Source organism: Schistocerca serialis, chromosome 6 (assembly GCF_023864345.2).
Source record: "Schistocerca serialis cubense isolate TAMUIC-IGC-003099 chromosome 6, iqSchSeri2.2, whole genome shotgun sequence".
Lineage (NCBI taxonomy): Eukaryota > Metazoa > Arthropoda > Insecta > Orthoptera > Acrididae > Schistocerca > Schistocerca serialis.
The window spans coordinates 166,332,150-166,354,174 of record NC_064643.1 but is presented as its reverse complement, the minus strand read 5'-3'; positions in this window follow the sequence as shown (position 1 = coordinate 166,354,174).

The following is a 22,025-nucleotide window of genomic DNA, read 5'->3' as shown; positions in this document are numbered from 1 at the left end:
TGCTACAGTCGCATGTTCGAATCCTTCTTCGGGCACGGATGTGTGTGCTGTCCTTAGATTAGTTAGGTTTAAATAATTCTAAGTATAGGGGACTGATGACCTCAGATGTTAAGTCCCATAGTGCTTAGAGCCATTTGAACCATTTGCCTGGTCGTACGAGTCTCGTTTCAAATTTAATCGAGCGGATGGACGTGGACGGGTATGGAGACAACCTCAAGAATCCATGGACCCTGCATGTCATTAGGGGCCGGCCGCGGTGGTCTCGCGGTTCTAGGCGCTCAGTTAGGAACCGCGCGGCTGCTACGGTCGCAGGCTCGAATCCTGCCTCGGGCATGGATGTGTGTGATGTCCTTAGGTTAGTTAGGTTTAATTAGTTCTAAGTTCTAGGGGACTGATGACCACAGATGTTAAGTCCCATAGTGCTCAGAGCCATTTTTTTTTTTTTTTTTTTTTTTTTGTCATTAGGGGAATGTTCAAGTTGGTGGAGGCTCTGTAATGTCATGGAGCGTGTGAAGCTGGAGTGATATAGTACACCTGATACGACTCTGATAGGTGACACGTAAGTAAGCATGCTGTCTGATCACCTGCATCCATCCTTGTCCATTGTGCATTCCAACGGACTTGGGCGATTCCAGCACGACAATGCGTCACCCCCCACGTCCGGAATTGCTATAGAGTGGCTCCAGGAACACTCCTCTGCATTTAAATACTTCCGCTGGCCACCACACTCCCAAGACATGAGCGTTATTGAGTATGTTAGGATGCCTTGGACCGTGCTGTTCAGAAGAGATCACCACCCGTCCGTAGTCTTACGGATGTATGGGCAGCCCTACAGGATTCATGGTGTCAGTTGCCTCCAGCATTACTTCAGACACTACTCGAATCCGTGCCATGTCGTGTTGCGGCACATCTGCGTGCTCCCGGGGGTTCAAATGGTTCAAATGGCTCTGAGCACTATGGGACTTAACATCTGTAGTCATCAGTCCCCTAGAACTTAGAACTACGTAAACCTAACCAACCTAAGGACATCATACACATCCATGCCCGAGGCAGAATTCGAACCTGCCATCGTAGCGGTCGCCCGGATCCAGACTGCAGCGCCTAGAACCGCACGGCCACTCCAGCCGGCCTCCCGGGGGCCCTACACGATATTAGGCAGGTGTACCACTTTCTGTGGCTCTTCCGTGTATTTCTTTGCGTCGCTTATGTGCGGATAAGAATTTTTTGACGAGCCCAGTGTGTACTGAAGGAGCTGTGAATATTGTTTATGGTACGAAATAGAGCGACACACGTGGCAGACTGTGTATATTAGCTATCTGGGAGAGGTGAGTGTGGCCCTCGCACAAAGAAAGGGGGCTGTACAATGTAATGCAGTGTTGTAGCTGGCGGTGCTAGAGCGGAGAACGCCGGCGCTGACCAGCTGGTGGGACAGGGGTGGGAAGAGTGCGCAGCCGCTGCCGCTGCCCCGCGAGGCCGCATTTGAATATCAATATCGCGCCATTTATCACGGCCGCATCTCTGGGGTGCCCTTGGCGCGACCCGTCCGTGGTGGCGAGCGGGTGGCCACGCAATTTTCCGACCCGCTAGCAGCGGCGACTGGCCCGCGCATATGCGAGTCCAGCGCGCACACACACACTCACACACACACATACTCATAGGGAGGCGCAAATTATTCAATTAGGCGGCCTCTCCGCGGGGCGCAGATGAATGGGCGTGTAAGGAAGAGAGGGCATCCCGCTCCTTCTCCTCCTAACAAGGGGGTGAGCTCAGTCTGTAGTACGCCACGACTGCGACTGCCTTTTATGCGAACAGGCAGCCCCTGAAACAGCTATCTCTCTCAGTCTTGCTATTTCACTGTCGCTGTCGCCATGTTTTTCGGAAGCTGTATCTCGGACAGCACCCTTTACGCTTTCCAAATTGTAACAAACGAAAATGTAACAAAAGGGCTTTCACGATTTAATAAATTAAAAAATTTATTTAACCTACAGGCCTACGAGAAAATGGAAGAAAATATAATCACTACAGGGCACACTTGTATAGAAACAACCTCCTAAATCCATGACCCATGCATTCAGCAGGGGACTCTGGAAGCTGTAATGGTGTGGGGCGTGTGCAGTTGGAGTGATATGGGACCCCTGATACGTCTAGATACGACTCTGGCGGATGACACATATTTAAGCATCCTGTCTGATCACCTGCATCCATTCGTATTCATTGTGCATTCCGACGAACCCAGCAGGACAATGCGACACCCCACACGTCCCCCAGTGACGAACATTATTGAGCATATCTGGGATGGCTTGTAACGTGCTGTTCAGAAGAGATCTCCACCCCCTCGTACTCTTACGGATTTATGGACAGCCCAGCTGTATTCATGTTGTCAATTTCTTCTAGCACTAATTTAGACGTTAGTCGAGTCTTTCTGCGTGCTCGTGGGGACTCTACACGATATTACGCAGGCGTACCAGTTTCTTTGGCTCTTCAGTGTATATATATATATATATATATATATATATATATATATATATATATATACATATATATATATATATAGTGAACAGTAAAGGTCTTACAACTCTCCTACGGAGTACGAACGAAATTACTTTTACCTCTGAAGATTTCTCTCCTTTAAGAATGTGTATGATGTTTCCAGTTTGCTATGTACTCTCGAATCTAGTCCCAAAGCTGCCTGACGTTCATCATTCGATGAGGAACTGTAACGAATGTGTTAAGGAAGTGAAGGAATACGGTATCAGACTAGGCGCTGGTATCCACTGCCTTCTGGTTCTCGTGGACGAACAGAGCGAGGTGGGTTTCACAGCATTCATTGCTACAGAGGAATTTTCATTCCGTAGAAGGTTCAAACTACACAAGTACAAAATGGATCCAAAATTCTGCAACACACTGACACCCACGAATGATCTCCTCACTTTTCCAATCAGCAGCCTACCGATTTTCGGTAGACTGCTGCCAGAAGACGAGAAAATTCCGTTGGATTATTTACACTGCCCTGCAGAACTTAAGGACGAGCTAGATATAGTAACATAGCAAATTAAGAATTCGGTGCGTAGAAACAATCCCTGGTCTTGGGGTAGCATCTTTGATTCATATTGAAAACACGTCTTCGCTCCCATCTTGGATTCCCGCCGTTGCTTACAATTTGATTAATAATCAGCATTGCCGGCCGAAGACTTCCGGCATAAGAAGTCAGCCCCATTCTGCCAACGGCCTTGTCAAAGTGGGCGGAGGAGCGGATAGAGGTTCAGGGCACTCTCTTGTCCTAGGGGTGGGAAACTGCCCCTGTAGGCGGAAGAATCAACAAAGATCAATAGCATGAGGATGCAAAATGCAATGGAAACCACTGCATTAAAGACACGTAAGGTGAATGCAAGGAACGATTCCGAAATAGTCTCCTATTTGGATCTCCAGTAGCGGACTGCCAAGGGGAGGGGGTTTACCATGAGAAAAAGACTCAATATTCAACGAAATAATAACGTTCTACTAGTCGGGGCATGGAATGTCAGAAGTTAGAACGTGGTAGGGAAACTAGAAAATCTGAAAAGGGAAATACAAAGACTCAGTCTAGATATAGCAGGGGCCAGTGAAGGGGAAAGAAGACAAGGATTTCTGGTCAGATGAGCATAGGGTAATATCAACAGCAGCAGAAAATGGTATAACGGGAGTAGGATTCGTTATGAATAGGAAGGTAGGGCAGAGAGTTATGGGCTTGGGACAAGAAATGAGAGAAGATAAAGATTCATTGTGTTCTGTAACAAATTCAATAAAATTTTCCTGGGTTTGTGACCGCATTGTCAATATACGAGTATATAAAACTACCGACGTTTCGGTCCCTATTGCAAGCGACCTTCTTCAGGATATTTTTGTTTAACAAACAAAAACATCCTAAAGAAAGTCGCTTGCAACAGGGAGCGAAACATCGGTAGTTTTATATATATTCACAATGCGATCACAAATACAGAAAAATTTTATTGAATGTGACAATGGCCGCGGAAGCCTTCGTTTATATTCTGTAAGAAACTTCAGCTAGGAATAGCGAATACCCTGTTCAGGAATCACAAGAGGAGGAGGTATACTTGGGAAAGGCCGAGTGATACTGGAAGATTTCAATTAGATTACATAATCGTCTGACAGTGATTTCGAAATTAGATACTGGATTGTAAGGCGTACCCAGGAGCAGATATAGACCTAGATCACGACACAGTAGTGATGAAGAGTGGGCTGAAGTTTAAGAGATTAGTCAGGAAGAATCAATTCGCAAAGGAATGGGATACGGAAGTACTAAGGAATTACGAGGTACGCATGAAGTTCTCTAAGGCTACAGATACAGCCCTAAAGAATACCTCATTAGGCAGTACAGTTGAAGAGGAATGGTCATTCCTAAAAAGGGCGATAACAGAAGTTGGGAAGGCAAACATAGGTACATAGAACGTAACTGCGACGAAACGATTGGTAACAGAAGGAATACTTCAGCTGTTCGATGAAAAGAGGAAGCACAAAAATGTTTCGGGAGACTCAGGAATACAGAACTACAAGTAGCTGAGGAATGAAATAAATAGGAAGTGCAGGAAGCTAAGACGAAATGGCTGCAGGGAAAATGTGAATACATCGAAAACGAAATGATTGCCGGAAGGACAGACTCAGCATACAAGAAAGTCAAAACAACCTTCAGTGACATTAAAAGCAAGGATGATAACATTAAGACTGCAACGGGAATTCCACTAATAAATGCAGACGAGAGATTGGATAGTGGAAAGAATACATGTGATAGAAGAAGAAACAGGAGTCGATTTAGAAGAGATAGGGGACCCGGTATTAGAATCAACATTTAAAAGAGCTTTGGAGGACTTGGGATCAAATAAGGCAGAAGTATAGACAACATTCCATCAGAATGTCTAAAATCGTTGGAGGAAGTGGCAACAAAACGACTATTCACGTTGGTGTGTAGAATGTATGAGTCTGGTGACATACCATCAGACTTTCGGAAAAAAATCACTCACGCAATTCCGAAGATGGCAAGAGCTGACAAATGCGAGAATTATCGCGCAATCAGCTTAACAGCTCATGCATCCAACTTGCGCACAAGAACAATATTCAGAGGAATGGAAAAGAAAATTGCGGATGCCTTAGATGATGATCAGTTTGACTTTAGGAAAAGTAATGGCACGAGAGAGGCAATTCTACCGTTGCGATTAATAATGAAAGCAACACTAAAGAAAAATCAAGACTTATTCACAGGATTTGTCGACCTGGAAAAAGCGTTCGTCAACGTAAAACGGTGCAAGATGTTCGAAATTCTGAGAAAAATAGGGGCAAGCTAAAGGGAGAGACGGGTCTTATACAATATGTACAACAGGCCGAGAGGTAAAAATAAGAGTGGACGACCAAGAATGGAGTGCTCGTATTAAAAAGGGTGTATGACAAGGATGTAGTCTTTCGTCCCTACTGTTCAGTCTGTACATCGAGGAAGCAATGATGGAAATAGGAGAAAGGTTCAGGAGAGGAATTAAAATTCATGGTGAAAGGATATCAATGATACGATTTGCTGATGACATTGCTATCCTGAGTGAATGTGAAGAAGAATTGCATGATCTGGTGAATGCAAGGAACAGCCTAATGAGTACAGAGTATAGATTGAGAATAAATCGAAGAAAGACGAAAGTAATAAGAAGTAATAGAAATGAGAACAGCAAGAAACTTAATATCAGGATCGATGGTCACGAAATAGATGAACGTAACGATAAAGGGTACTTTTCTGGCTCAATAATATGTAAACATCAACACCTATTTGTTTCAGGCACCGTTTATACTGGATATGTCTTACAGATTTTTTGTTGATATCCCGTAATGCAGCACACTTTCTAACAAATTATAAGTATTCTGAATATTTTTGAACCTGCTTAGGGTTATTAATAAAAATTACAAAGAAACTGATGCATTTTTTTCCAAAATGCTTCCTCTCATTGAGGTACCATTTAATCCAATTTTATACATTTGAAGAAGACCAAATTTTTACCAATATACATGACATGATGGCTCAGATACTAGACCTATTTAATTCCATCTTTTATGTATATTACAAGGATATAAAAAATCATATCTTACATTTTAATTTTTATAATTTTATCCTAATAAAAATGTTAACTTTTTTCTATAATTTAGCTGATTCTGCAATAAATCTTAGGTCTACTACATAAGAATGGACTATTGAAAGTCAGAGAAAAAAATTAGAGCAACGATTTATAAATTTTAGGAAATATTTGTACATGAATTCTGAAAAATGCAACTTGCGGGAAATTGCGAATGAAGATATGAGTCCAATTAAGCTGTGCCTCAGGACATTCCTGAAGCGTAGTCTTCATACTGCAGCATTTCTTCATCTTCAAGCTTCCTCTTGTCATTCCTTTTATCACTTCTTGCTTCTTTGGTAGCTTGAAGAGCGAATCTTTGAGCTTCATGCACCCATTGTCTGTCACACGCAAGCAATTGATCTTCCATATTATGCCTAAATTTCTCAGGACTTCCAACCTTCCTATCACTCTATCATTGAAACATATCAATGCATCTAGTACACCAACTTCTAATGTTTTTAGTCCAATAAAAACATTCTTCGGTTATCTTTCCCATAAGCAATGGTTGAATCTTTCATATGTATTCTGAGTGCCCCCAAGAAGACATTTACTGAGCAAAACAGGGTCGTTCAGGTCTCTAAAAATTGGTTTTATTTAATTCATGACAGGCTCAGGAACAAAACGCATATGATGGTATATTTGACCACTTTCTTTTGCTTTTTGGTAACCACACCATAATCTGCTCCTTTAGGGCAAAGTCCGTGAACAGGGTAGTCATCTGTGTACAATTTATGAAAGAAGGTGGCCCATACAGCTTTTCTCATTGCTGTAACATCATTCAGAAGTGCAGTTCATCTAATTACTAGTCCATAATAAGTCTAAAGAAGGTCTGTTTCAGTTTCTGTTAATCTCCTTCGGCCAGGCAGGGATTTTCCATCAGATAGCAACTTTCTATTCATTTCTCTTCGTAGCATCCTCCAACTAGCGCCCATACTCTTTTGTACAGGTCCACAACACTCCAGTTTTGTTACCAAGGTATCACCATAAACATTGAACTCATTGATCTTATTGAAAGCTTTAGAGTCCCCATGTCCTAGGTACTTCGTGTATGTAACGTTATAAACGGGCGCCGCCCTCTGAAATATTTTTAGAGCTCCATGACTCTCCGTACCTCCACTGTAACCATAATAATCCTTAGAACACTGATGTTCAATACGACCTTTAGTGTTACCATGTCAGATGTGGCAGTACTTAGATAAGCACTCAACATCGTCCTACAGGTTTGAACGATCCCTGTTGGTTCCACCCTGTAAACCAGAGCAAAAACTGCTATCGCACTACGCTCAATAGGGATGAGACCATATTCAGTGGGGTTGCTGGTTGTGGTGAAATTTGGCAACAATGTGACGCCATTTACCCACCTTACCCTTAAATCATCTTCTGAGCTGTGGCCTTTTTCTATGTGTGGACACCTTGCCCTTTGAAGAGTAGCCGAATTCGGGGTGATGTCGCACGGTACCACGTTTCTGCGCTATTACAGCGGAAGATTGTAGACACCACTGAGCTAAATTTCAATCTTATAGGAGACAGTTACGAGGCATAGAAAAAGTGATCCTTCAATAGTGCTGTCCAGTGCAGATGAAAAAAAAATTGGCTGTAGCCACATACATCAATCAAATTCAGGGTGACAATTATTGAACCATTTGAAAGAAAAACGTAAATTAGTTACCAAATAAGGCGTGCACACACTTTATTCAACATGTAAGGGTCACTACAGACATGTGGATTTAGGTTATGACATATTCGATATGCCTGCCATCATTGGTGATGACGTGGGACGGACGAATAGCGAAATTCTGCATGATCCGCTGAAGTCGATGATCTCCTGAATTGCTATTTTCAGCTAAGAAATGGTTTTGATGCTATTGCTGTACATCTTGTCTTTTATATAGCTCCACAAAAAGGAGTCGCATGTTTCCAGATCCGGTGAATATGGCGGCCAATCGAGGTCCATGCCAGCGGCCTCTGCGTACCCTAGAGCCAGAATGCGGTCCCCAAAGTGCTCGCCCAGGACACCAAACACTCTCCCGCTTTGATGGGATCGAGCTCAGTCTTGCATGAACCACATCTTGTTGAAATCAGGGTCACTTTGGATAATGGGGGTGAAACCATCTTCTAAAACCTTCACGTATCGTTCGGTACTCACCGTTCCGTCAAGGAATATTGCACCGACTATTCCGTGACTGGACAATGCACACCACAGAGTCACCCGTTGAGGATGAAGAGACTTCTCGATCGCGAAATGCGGCTTCTCAGTGCCCCAAATGCGCCAATTTTCCTTATTGACGAATCCATCCAAATGAAATTGGGCTTCGTCGCTAAGCCAAACCAAGCATGAGCATACTAACTCCCATTGTGCCCCACGGCCAACCGTGCAGTCTGTACGTCCTAGCGCGTCCGTTCAGAAGTTATGACGATTTTATTCATATAGTGCAACAATTTTCACCTTGCGTACATGATTAGCGAAGCAATACGTCTGTTGAAGACCAACAAAAATGTTGCGCTAGTAGTAGCAGTACTAGAAGTGATAGTAGTTTTAATCATCCGCAGATTACTTTTGCGACGATATTGGACACGTCTTGGTATTACTATATAATAACAAAAAAAAAAAACGTAATTCCTATTTACAGGCATTGACATTCTTACAGGTCTAGTTTAACGAGGATCGTACACGTAGTCGGGTGTCGCATTAACGTAGGAACCATCCCGGAATTTGCCAGAAGTAATTTGGGGAAACGAAGAAAAACCTGACTCGGCATGACCGGTTGAAGATTGCAGCTTCCACAGTCCGAAGTACTATGCCACTCTGCAACAGTGCTACCTTATTTGGTTTGTACCTAATGTACAATAGCACTATCTTTCAAATAATTTTTTTAACAGTAAAAGGGTAATGCTAAAACAGTTCATTCATTTCTCACTGTCAGTCACTGCACACATTACACGTGCTACAAACACATTGTTTCATACACACTATCTGCTCACTTCCGAACCCCAGCGACACTCTTTGGTTTCCATTTTGTGACCGTAGCTTCCTATTTGCTAGCCTGAAAAACACAATCTACATCCCCCTATAATGTTAAATGCTATGTGAAATGACAGATGTTTTACTATCTATGTTTTCTCATTATTCTAATTATTTGTATGTGTTGCATCTGTTATCAAGACCTTATTTTGTGTTATCTACGTAATCCTTCACTATATAGAATTTGTTGCTTAACAGGTACTTTTTAAATAAGTTTGTTTTAGTTATCTCTTTACCCTCCTTGGGCATTTATTGTACAGTTTTATTCCTTTATAGAAACTACTGTTTTGAGTTTCTTTCTTTTTTGTTAACCTAAGTGGAGTCCGTCTTCCATTGTCTTGGACGGAGCTGTTGGTGCAGTAATTATCAATGCTAATTTTGATGTGTACTACTGATTAGTAAATCCACTCACATGGCGCAGTCACAATCCAGAGTGTTCTAAACAAATCTGTACAATGCGCTAGATTATTATTTTTGGTTAGTATTCTTATAGTCTTTTCTGTAGTTTGGAAACTGTGTTCATATTTTGTACATTTCTTGATCAGAAGTTAATTCAACAGCTAAGATCTGAATGTCCATGCGAACAGTATGTAATTAAAAGGCACCGGCTGCTACGCACTGATGAAAAAAACTCAAAGGGCATAACCACTACGCAGCTTCTTACTCAAGTTTATTATAGTGGCCGTTGGCATGATCAATATGAAGGTCCAAGGGATACAGAAAACCTGCAGTGGTGCATCGGAATCTAATACTGGTCTCCAAGGAGAAGTTCAAAGCACAGACTATTAGAAGAGTCACTCCTCTTGTACTTATGCCGGCATTGTGCATTTTGTATTCAATCCGAATGCAATTTCTGCGTTTCATCGTCAATGTGAAGGTCCAAGGGGTACAGAAAACCTGCAGTGGTGCATCGGAATCTAATAATTGTCTCCCAGGAGAAGCTCAAAGCACGGACTATTAGAAGAATCACTCCTCTTGTACTTAAGTGGGCATTGTGCCTTTCGTATTCAATCCCGATGCAATATCTGTGTTGCATGTTCAATGTGAAGGTCCAAGGGATACAGAAAACCTGCAGTGGTGCATCGAAATCTAATACTGGTCCCCCAGGAGAAGCTCAAAGCACAGACTATTAGAAGAGTCACTCCCCTTGTACTTAAGTGGGCATTGTGCCTTTCGTAATCAATCCCGATGAAATATCTGTGTTTCATGGTCAATGTGAAGGTCCAAGGGATACAGAAAACCTGCAGTGGTGCATCGGAATCTAATACTGGTCTCCCAGGAGAAGCTCAAAGCACAGACTATTAGAAGAGTCACTCCTCTTGTGCTTAAGTGGGCATAGTGCCTTTCGTATTCAATCCCGATGAAATATCTGTGTTTCATGGTCAATGTGAAGGTCCAGTGGATACAGAAAACCTGCAGTGGTGCATCGGAGTCTAATACTGGTCTCCCAGGAGAAGCTCAAAGCACAGACTATTAGAAGAGTCACTCCCTTTGTACTTAAGTGGGCATTGTGCCTTTCGTATTCAATCCCGATGCAATTTCTGTGATTCATCGTCAATGTGAAGGTCCAATGGATACAAAAAACCTGCAGTGGTGCATCGGAATCTAATACTGGTCTCCCTGGAGAAGCTCAAAGCACAGACTATTAGAAGAGTCACTCCTCTTGTACTTAAGTGGGCATTGTGCCTTTCGTGTTCAATCCCAATGCAATATCTGTGTTTCATGGTCAATATGAAGGTTCAAGGGATACAGAAAACCTGCAGTGGTGGATCGGAACTAATACTGGTCTCCCAGGAGAAGCTCAAAGCACAGACTATTAGAAGAGTCACTCATCTTGTGCTTTAGTGGGAATTGTCCCTTTCGTATTCAATCCCGATGTAATATCTGTGTTTCATGGTCAATGTGAAGGTCCATGTGATACACTGGTTCCCGGCAGATCACCGAAGTTAAGCACTGTCGGGTGTGGCCGGCACTTGGATGGGTGACCATCCAGGCTACCATGCGCTGTTGCCATTTTTCGGGGTGCACTCAGCCTCGCGACGCCTATTGAGAAGCTACTCGACCGAATAGTAGCGGCTCCGGTCAAAGAAAACCATCATATCGACCGGGAGAGCGTTGTGCTGACCACACGCCCCTCCTATCCACATCCTCAGCTGAGGATGATATGGCGGTCGGATGGTCCCGATGGGCCACTTGCGGCTTGTTGACGGAGTGAGTACGTCTACTATAAGTGAAATTGCATGAGCTGGATACTAAATGTGCGAATACGCAATAAAAATCGGATTACGATTCGCAGTTCATATCAGAGACAAATATCAAACAACGGACAGGTCCAAGGCTCGATGCCCGGGAATCTCTGTCCACCGGTTGACCGAAAGGTCAGTGCGTTTGCCGGGTGGATTTCTCGACTTTTCATAGATGAACAGCGAGCCACACTTACTTTCCTCACACGGTACGCCAAGGATGGCTAGAAATTTTTGAAGCACGCTATTACTGCTGACGATATCTTGGTTTCGCATAAAAATCCAAAAGAGGTAGGCAATGGAATATCATCATTCACGATCCTCAACCAAACGAAAAATCATTAAAATATTCTGAGCACCATAAACTATGTGACCACTGTTTTTTGGCATCGAAGTACTTCGCCTCATCGACTTTATGTGTCCAATATGGATAAGACACTTGCGGCGGTCTGCTGTCGGGCGATTCAGCGTTCACAACAAACGGTGTACATTGTTGTCAAAGGGCACTGTGTTCCTTCACGATGACACTCGCCCGAATTCTGCTACATTGACGAAAATTTTGCTTCGGCGGTTTAAGTGGGAAGTTCTAGGACATCCTTCACAAATGGTTCAAATGGCTATAAGCACTATGGGACTTAACATCTGAGGTCATCAGTCCCCTAGACTTAGAACTACTTAGACCTAACTAACCTAAGGACGTCACACACATCCATGCCCGAGGCAGGATTCGAACCTGCGACCGTAGCAGCAGCGCTGTCCCGGACTGAAGCGCCTAGAACCGCTCGGCCACAGCGGCCGGCAGAGAATCCTTCTTACAGCCTAGAGTTGGCTCCAAGTGATTACTATCTCTTCTACAAACTGAAGGCTTTTTTTGGGATGAAAGCACTGTGGAAACAACAAACAAGTGAATGAATACATTAGTGACTGATTCAACGACTAGGTAGCAACTGTGTGTACAGTTTGTGTAGCGCCATGACAGATGTCAAAATTTGAACGGCGCCTACACAGAAAAACAGATAAATATTAAAATACTTGTAAAATAGGATTCCTTTCATTATCATTGAATAAAAATGATTGAGAAAACAAATGTTCTTTGCCTTTAGAATGACCCTCGAATTGTTCCAACATGAGGGCATTTACGCGTTTCCCTCCCCTGTCACAGAGATGTTGAACGGAAATTAGTTCATAAAATCCCGTAAAATGTTGCTGATGGTCTTGTTTATGTTTAGAATGCCCATTATTGGACTGATTGTATCTGCTGAACGCAGCCGACAGCCACTGCTCCTCTCTGGACTGTGCGTGGAACAGGAACGGGCTTCCAGTTAGCAACGCAGCAGTGGCAACGTCGGGCAGCGCATTCCTTAGGAGAGACAGTTCCAGCACTCCCTCGGATTCCAGCAGAGAAAATCAGTCCAGCGACGGCAGCGGGAATGGGCTGGTTACGCAAGCGCCCCGGCAACTGCCTATGGGGGGACGAAACCCCCAGACAATGGCCTCTAATAGCGAGCCCGCCAGATGGCAGCAGCAGACGCGACGGATGAAATCAACTGAGATGTTCGTTGCCATCACTAGAACACTACCTGCGGACGAATCACCGCTTCTCCTCTGTTATAACGAACGTTATACACTACTGGCCATTAAAATTGCTACACCACAAAGATGACGTGCTACAGACGCGAAATTTAACCGACAGGAAGAGGATGCTGTGATATGCAAATGATTAGCTTTTCAGAGCATTCACACAAGGTTGGCGCCGGTGGCGACACCTACAACTTGCTGACATGAGGAAAGTTTCCAACCGAATTCTCATGCACAAACAGCAGTTGACCGGCGTTGCCTGGTGAAACATTGTTGTGATGCCTCGTGTAAGGAGGATAAATGCGTACCATCACGTTTTCGACTTTGACCAGGGTCGGATTGTAGCCTATCACGGTTGCAGTTTATCATATTTCGACATTCCTGCTCGAGTTGGTCGAGATCCAGTGACTGTTAGCAGCATAAGGAATCGGTGGGTTCAGGAGGGTAATACGGAACGCCGTGCTGGAATCCAACGGCCTCGTATCACTAGCAGTCGAGATGACAGGCATCTTATCCGCATGGCTGTAACGGATCGTGCAGTCACGTCTCGATCCCAGAGTCAACAGATGGGAATGTTTGCAAGACAACAACCATCTGAACGAACAGTTCGACGACGTTTGCAGGAGCATTGACTATCAGCTTGGAGACCATGGCTGCGGTTACCCATGACCCTGCATCACAGAGAGGAGTGCCTGTGATGGTGTATTCAACGACGAACCTGGTTCTCTTTACAGCATCACGATGGTCGCATCCGTGTTCGGTCACATCGCGGTGAACGCACATACTGGCGTATCACTCGGCGTGATGGTATGGGGTGCCATTAGTTACACGTCTCGGACCTCTTGATCGCATTGACGGCACTTTGAACGCGTTACGAGCCGTGGCTCTATCCTTCATTCGATCCCTGCGAAACCCTACATTTCAGCAGTATAATGCACGACCGCATGTTTCAGGTCCTGTACGGGCCTTTCTGGATATTGAAAATGTTCGACTGCTGCCATGGCCAGCACATTCTCCAGATCTCTCACCAATTGAAAACGTCTGGTCAATGGTGGCCGAGCAACTGGCTCGTCAGAATACCCCAGTCACAACTCTTGATGAACTGTGGTATCGTGTTGAAGCTGCATGGGCAGCTGTGCCTGTACACGCCATCCAAGCTGTATTTGACTCAATGCCCAGGCTTATCAAGGCCGTTATTACGGTCAGAGGTGGTTGTTCTAGGTACTGATTTCTCAGGATCTATGTACCAAAATTGCGTGAAAATGTAATCACATGTCAGTTCTAGTATATTTGTCCAATGAATACCCGTTCATCATCTGCATTCGTTCTTGGTGTATCAATTTTAATGGCCAGTAGTGTATTTCATAAAGCTTGAAGTGGTGTCAAGTTGTAAGGTGTATGCTTCGCCGGCGATGGGCGGGGCATGACAGAATCTCTGACCAGAGAGTAGTTTATCGTTAGTTGTTGCTTGTCGCTAGTCTGCGCGAGTCGACAGTAGAAGTCAGTCTGCGCTTGTCTGCGCGAGTCTGCAGTAGTAGTCAGTCGGATAGAGTAGTTGGCGGTCGGCGCGTGCCTGCGCGTGTCGGCAGTCTGGTAGCGACTCTGGTCAGGACTCTGGAGGATGAGTATTGTTGTAGAAGCTAAAGAAGCAGCCTTGCGCGTATTTAATAATGTATGTTAATTGTAATTTAATTTGTTCAGAAAAAAATGCCCCAATAGTAATTTTTTTATAAAGTAACTCTTTTAAAGAAAAGCATTCATTTCAATTTAAAGAATTTTTCCACTCTTTTGAAGAAAAAGCATTCATTTCAATTTAAAGAATTTTTCCTATGCATTCCTTCCAAGAATAAATATATATATATATATATATATACGCCAGCATTGCACGAAGCTGTGTCGATAAATAAGAGCAGATATAGTTGCAGTTTTTATTGAGGTAAGAATTTTGCTTTTGTTATTCAGAATACAGGGCCGAAGGTCAGCGCTGCTGTCCTTATAAAATTTACCAGATATTATTATTTCTGTTGAGAGGTTACGTTTGGTTCATGGTTCATTATGTAATCAATATTATTGTGTGGTTCATGGACAATTTTCATTCCTTAATTTTTGTGGGGAGTTTAAGCTTGGCTCCATTTTGCATTATTATTAAACTTTATTTTTGATGGGAGGTTACGTTTGGCTCCATTTCACAAATTCTCATTTAATAATTTCTGTGGGCAGGTTACAAAGTGAATATATGTATCTCCAGAATTTCTTATTCTATAAGAAAACAATCGACGCACCACGATGGAATTACCCAAATGGCACGGAAATCGGTAGATGTAATGCAAATGTACAGATAAACAAAAACTACAATTTTAGAAACATCGCATGATCTATTCACGAGAAAGAGCTTCACGAGCTGAGCAAGTCAATATAGCGTTAGTCCGTCTATCGTCATTATTTAAGCAGTTATTAGGCTTGGCACTGAATGATAGAGTTGTTGGATGCCCTATCCGACTGGCGCTTTAGATCGTCAAAACACGAGATGGTTGGAGGTCCCTCCCCACTATGCTCGAAAGGTGCTCAACTGGGGAGATAATCGGCGACCTTGCTGGCCACGGCAGGGTTTGACAAAGGCGAAGAGAACCGGTAGAAACTCCCACGATGTGCGGACTGGCGTTATCTTGCTGAAATGTATGCCCAGGATGGCTTGCCTCGAAGGGTAAGAAGACGGGGCGCAGAATATCGTCTAAGTACCGCTGTGGTGTGAGAGTGTTGCGGATGACAACCCAGGGGGTCCTGTTATGGGCCGTTTGGCAGGCGAAATCAGTTTGCTATCCCATCACTGTCCGGGGCGTCTCCGCACACATCTTCGCTTGTCATAGGAGGTAAATTCGAAGCGGAACTCATCACTGAAGATAATTCTACGGCAGTCAATTAAAATTCCATTCGGATGATTCCTGCAAGGTGTGTCCTTTTTTTGTCTTAGTATGTATTTTTATTGCCGTCTGTTGTCGAATTTGTCTTAATAATGATTACCGGTGTCATTCAAATGTCGAACATACTGAAACAAATTGTAGTAGCAGACTAAGACGTGAGTTCCAAGTGTTGTGTTAAGGCGTCTCCTACGTGGCGCTTTATAAAAAAAATTATAATTTTTCTTCAGCCACCAATTAGTTTGATTCCATTCCACCCGAAAATGAGCTGGATGAAAAATGTGCTCAGGAATAGAAAGAAAAACGGTGCCCTCAAACATTCAGAATCGGAAAATCCATGTTGTTTTTGTTATGTGGTCTTCTGTCCTGAGACTGGTTTGATGCAGCTCTCCATGCTACTCTATCCTGTGCAAGTTTCTTCATTTCCCAGTACCTACTGCAGCCTACATCCTTCTGAATCTGCTTAGTGTATTCATCTCTTGGTCTCCCTTTACGATTTTTACCCTCCGCGCTGCCCTCCAATACTAAATTGGTGATCCTTTGATGCCTCAGAACATGTCCTACCAACCGATCCCTTCTTCTAGTCAAGTTGTGCCACAACCTCCTCTTCTCCTCAATTCTATTCAATTCCTCCTCATTACTTATGTGCTCTACCCATCAAATCTTCAGCATTTTTCTGTAGCACCACATTTCAAAAGCTTCTATTCTCTTCTTGTCCAAACTATTTATCGTCCATGTTTCACTTCCATACATGGCTACACTCCATACAAATACTTTCAGAAACGACTTCCTGACACTTAAATCTATACTCGATGTTAACAAATTTCTCTTCTTCAGAAACGCTTTCCTTGCCATTGCCAGTCTACATTTTATATCCTCTCTACTTCCACCATCATCAGTTATTTTCCTCCCCAAATAGCAAAATTCCTTTACTACTTTAAGTATCTCATTTCCTAATCTAATTCCTTCAGCATCACCCGAGCTAACTCGACTACATTCCATTATCCTCGTTTTGCTTTTGTTGATGTTCATCTTATATCCTCCTTTCAAGACACTGTCCATTCCGTTCAACTTCTCTTCCAAGTCCTTTGCTGTCTCTGACAGAATTACAATGTCATCGGCGAACCTTAAAGTTGTTATTTCTTCTCCATGGATTTTAATACCTACTCCCAATTTTTCTTTTGTTTCCTTTACAGCTTGTTCAATATACAGATTGAATAACATCGGGGAGAGGCGACAACCCTGTCTCACTCCCTTCCCAACCACTGCTTCCCTTTCATGTCCCTCGACTCTTATAACTGCCATCTGGTTTCTGTACAAATTGTAAATAGCCTTTCGCTCCCTGTATTTTACCCCTTCCACCTTCAGAATTTGAAAGAAAGTATTCCAGTCAACATTGTCAAAAGCTTTCCTAAGTCTACAAATGCTAGAAACATAGGTTTGCCTTTTCTTAATCTAGCTTCTAAGATAAGCCGTAGGGTCAGTATTGCCTCACGTGTTCCAACATTTCTACGGAATCCAAACTGATCTTCCCCGAGGTCGGCTTCTACCAGTTTTTCCATTCGTCTGTAAAGAATTCGAGTTAGTATTTTGCAGCCGTGAGTTAGTAAACTGATAGTGCGGTAATTCACATCTGTGAACACCTGCTTTCGTTGGGATTCGAATTATTATATTCTTCTTGAAGTCTGAGGGTATTTCGCCTGTCTCATAGATTTTGCTCACCAGATGGTAAAGTTTTCTCAGGACTTTCTCCCCCAAGGCTGTGAGCAGTTCTAATGGAATGTTGTCTACTCCCGGGGCCTAGTTTCGACTTAGGTCTTTCAGTGCTCTGTCAAACTCTTCACGCTGTATCATATCTCCCACTTCATCTTCATCTACATCCATCGGAAAATCCATAAAGACAAAATAATCAAACTTCACAAAACATTACTTTTGTTTGATTCATTCAATTATTAACTTTTGTAGGCAGTTTGTTCATTAGTAAAACAGGAGAAAAGGATTTCAAGCAGTACTGACTTCCATGGGTATTGCCTTGTTTCGGGGGCTAACCGTCGAAGAAGATGGATTGTGGAAGCCTTTTATTGTTTGAAAACGTTTGTGTTTCGTCATGAATCTGAGATACAACCACTCGAAGAGAATGAAGTTTCTAATTTCCTTATGAATGCGTATGTTGAAGAGTGGTTCTCCGCTCCTTCTACAGCCAAACCACTATAGATGGATTTTAGCATTTTTTCGAAGGTTTCTAGATATCAGGTTGTCTATTGTGATATCTTTCGTGTAGCTCTGCACATCGTTAATGGTATCTGTCTTCTGAATCTGCCGCCTTGTAATTTTTTATCCGTATTTGTATTTTGTTTCAAAAATGAAACGGTAAATGCTCTGAATCATGAGATGGAACCGTTAAACAAAAATACTGAAATTACAGTAGAAATCGATCATACCCCATAAAACAAAAACAATGGGACGAAACAGTTTGTTTCGAATAAAGTGAGACATTTACTTCCCAGATTCAGGTTGGACTTAAATGACGACTTCCTTAAGACAGATTCTCCGCTGTGGCATGAGAACGAATGTTTCATCAATACCCCAGTATTTTTGAATAAAACGAAAGTTGAATATGATCCGGTAGCAAGCGCCATCAGTCCCATGGAAGACTAAAGTAATTATTCACACAAAGCGGGAAACGGAAACATTATGTGCTTCAGATTGTAGTAAAGTGTCGCAGCAAGTTTCCATAGCGTAAAAAAAATGACTTTATCAGCGAATACGTGTTTGTAAATGAAAATTTGATTTTGTCATCCTCACAAATATTGTACATAGGCAGTGTTATGAATTGAATTATTATCGTTAATGCAACTAGTTTAATAATCAACTTGAAAGAAAGTAGTGAATGAGCTATTTCCACTTTTATGTCTTTTCAGATAAGTAGCAAATGAGAATTTTTTAATTTTTTTTCTAATTTAGGAGTTAGGGACAGTGCTTTCCCATTTCCTATGGAACCCAGATTGCACAAAACTGTTTTTTTTAAACATTGGATCCAAACTAAGGCGCAGCACAGATAAAAAGTAGAACTTGAAAACTAAGAGTTGTCATAATTGAATGCGCAATTTCTGTGAGTCACTGATTAGTTATGTAAGCTGCGCACAGCACGCCGATCTAAGCCTCCGCATTTACAGTTAAGATGAAGATGTTTCAAAGATTCAAGAAAACTGATAATCATAGTTAAGACAAATGCAACAGTAGACTCAAACATAAATGTTACGCTTTATATTTTATACTTCAGCTGATTTGAAGTATAGTCGCTCCAGTTGCTAAAAAGTTGTTCACTTGCCTCTATGATCACTGACGGCTTTTACATTAAAGCCACTTTCTAGCAGAATCTGAAACTCACGTTGTGCTTTAAATAAAAGAGATCAAACTCGTCGTACAGTAAAATACAGAGCTTACTGGCAGCTGTGACGGTCAGTCTTCAAATCAGCACACGCCTATGTGGTAGGGACGTTTTCCAAGCATGCAGAACGTAATAATTTCTTACTTCAGTACTACATTAATCTCAAGAGAACTCTTAAATGCACCTCTCTAGGAGATTAGTCAATGGTTTATGAATATTGAGACACTGTCAGTACTGTCGTATGAAAACACTTCCCATTAGACACTTCATGAATGGAGAGAGGAACGGTTTTCTTTTACGCAACAAAATCCTTAGAGAGCACGTCCGCTTTCTTCGAGCAGCTGTAGTGAAACCAATGTCGCAAATAAGGTCAGAGCGCGTCCGATTATCACTTTTAGTGAATAGACACTACATCGCCGGCGGTTGTGGCCGAGCGGTTCTAGGTGCTTCAGTCTGGAACCGCGCGACCGCTACGGTCGTAAGTTCGTATCCTGCCTCGGGCATGGAGGTGTGTGATGTCCTTAGGTTGGTTAGCTTTAAGTAGTTGTAAGTTCTAGGGGACTGATGACCTCAGATGTTAAGTCCCATAGTGCTCAGAGCCATTTGAACCATTTGAAGACACAACATCAGAAAGAGATGGTCAGGCTGGGTCTCCAACACTTAGAAATCGTGCCTGTATATACGTAACAGAGTGACGTAAAATGTACTAAAACGACGTGAAATGTAGTAAAGTGAACTATATTACTCTTAGAGTAAATGAATGTAATCTTTTTTACCTTTTTGCAATTTGTTTTCATGCTATAATTAACCAGTAAAACATTAATATTTTTCACTATATATGTTTTCCGAATTCGTCTCATTCAGTCAACTTATGTTTTAGTTGTTCGTATGGTGTAGTTAGGCCTGCAAAGGAAACTTCATTTTACGGAAGAAGTAGGTATTCAGAATTTTATGGTATCACGCATTCTAAAGTTTTCAATACTGCTAATAAATTTTCTGCCCTTTAGACTTATACTACAAACGAACAAATGTTGCTGATTATCGATCGGTGACTGATGTTGAATGATATGCAATAATTCGAAACTCTTTTAATATAAAAAATTGTTTGTTTAAAGCAGGAATATAAAATACGTCTCAAGTTTTCTATGAAAATGTAGCATTTAATTAATCAATGTTAAAAAGGCGTCTGAGTTGCTGATAAACACGAGTGAACGTGAGTATATTATTAACTTCAGGTAGGCAAACGTAAACTCTATGGAATTAGCTGTGTAAATAACTTTTGAAATACTGGTGTAAATATGCTCCAACTTCACTTACCAACTGAACTATGACATAGGGTTGGAAAGAGAGCAGGATCCAGTCATATGTTCGATTCTGGACAAGTATACTTCTATGTGATATAGTCTTTAGTGTGAAATTTCTGATTTAATATTGTCTGGAATTGGCGGATATTTGCACATTCCTACTGAAAGAAATTGTAAATGTGTGAACGAACAGATCTAAAAAACCAACATTTTGATCGAAAATTTCACAAATGTTGTCCTACATAAGGAAATCGTAAAGATGTGAAATAACCTCATTAGCTACCAGCAACAGAATTCATGCTAAGTCCATTTTACACAGTTTAATTTTATACTTATTACATTTTATATATTTTACTATTAACCATCGAAACAACGCACGTACTTAAATAAAACAAATATGCAATAACAATTCCTTTGACGAGAAAATACGTCGCTGATATCGTAATGCGCGCTGCCTCAACGAGGACGTGCTGAAAACTACTTAAAAATTAAAGGAAAATTTCAAAAACAAAATCTACAAGAATTCTATGGAATTACAGTAATATATTATCCGCAGGTACTGGGCAGTCTAACGCAAAACTGAGAATGCTCCTCATAGACTGTAGTATCTTATTGCTTATCTTCTGTAGGGCTTCTGAAGATGGGCATGTAGCACAATACCGGCTCGGCCAAAACAAACATAAAACAATGAAAAAAAGAGTCTATGTACACTAATGTTCAGAAAAAAACAGAGAATCTTGAACGACTAGAGATGGGACGTTTATATTCACAGGACGTGTACATTATATGTTCTGCAGAAATAGTTAGCATTTCAGTCAGTGCAGCATGTGTCCTGTTGCCTAGTGGGCACAGGGTCCGCCATGGACACTGATAACTTGTTCCATGCGTGATGGCATCGAAGTGTGTAAGGCTCGAATGGCGTCTTGTGTTATTGCCATCCAAGATGCAGTCACTATTTTTCCAAAGTTCATCTGTGGTGGTTGGCATTGGGTCTCAGCGTTGCACCTGTCTTTTCACCATATCTCACACATTTTCGATTGGTGGCAAGTCTTGTGATATGAGGGGCCAGGGTAAAAGACCTGTGACACCAAATAGGCACGGGTTTGTGCAGCAACATGTGGTCTTACTGAATAATGGCCTCTGGAGTGTTGTGCAGAAATGGTTTGGTTCCGGGTCAACGGATGTCATTCACTTACATCAGACTGATCACAGTGGTCTGGACACGCGCCAACTGTGATTTGTGGTTGGACGGAGAAGCACCCCATCCCATAAGGCCTTGAGGTGGTGCTGTATGTTCTGTTCGAATACAGTCACAATGATGCCGCTCCCCCTGTCTGCGGCGAACCAAAATGCGGCCATCATTTTCAAGCAAACAGAACCTGGATTCGTCCAGAAACACTATCCCCACTGGAGTGACTCC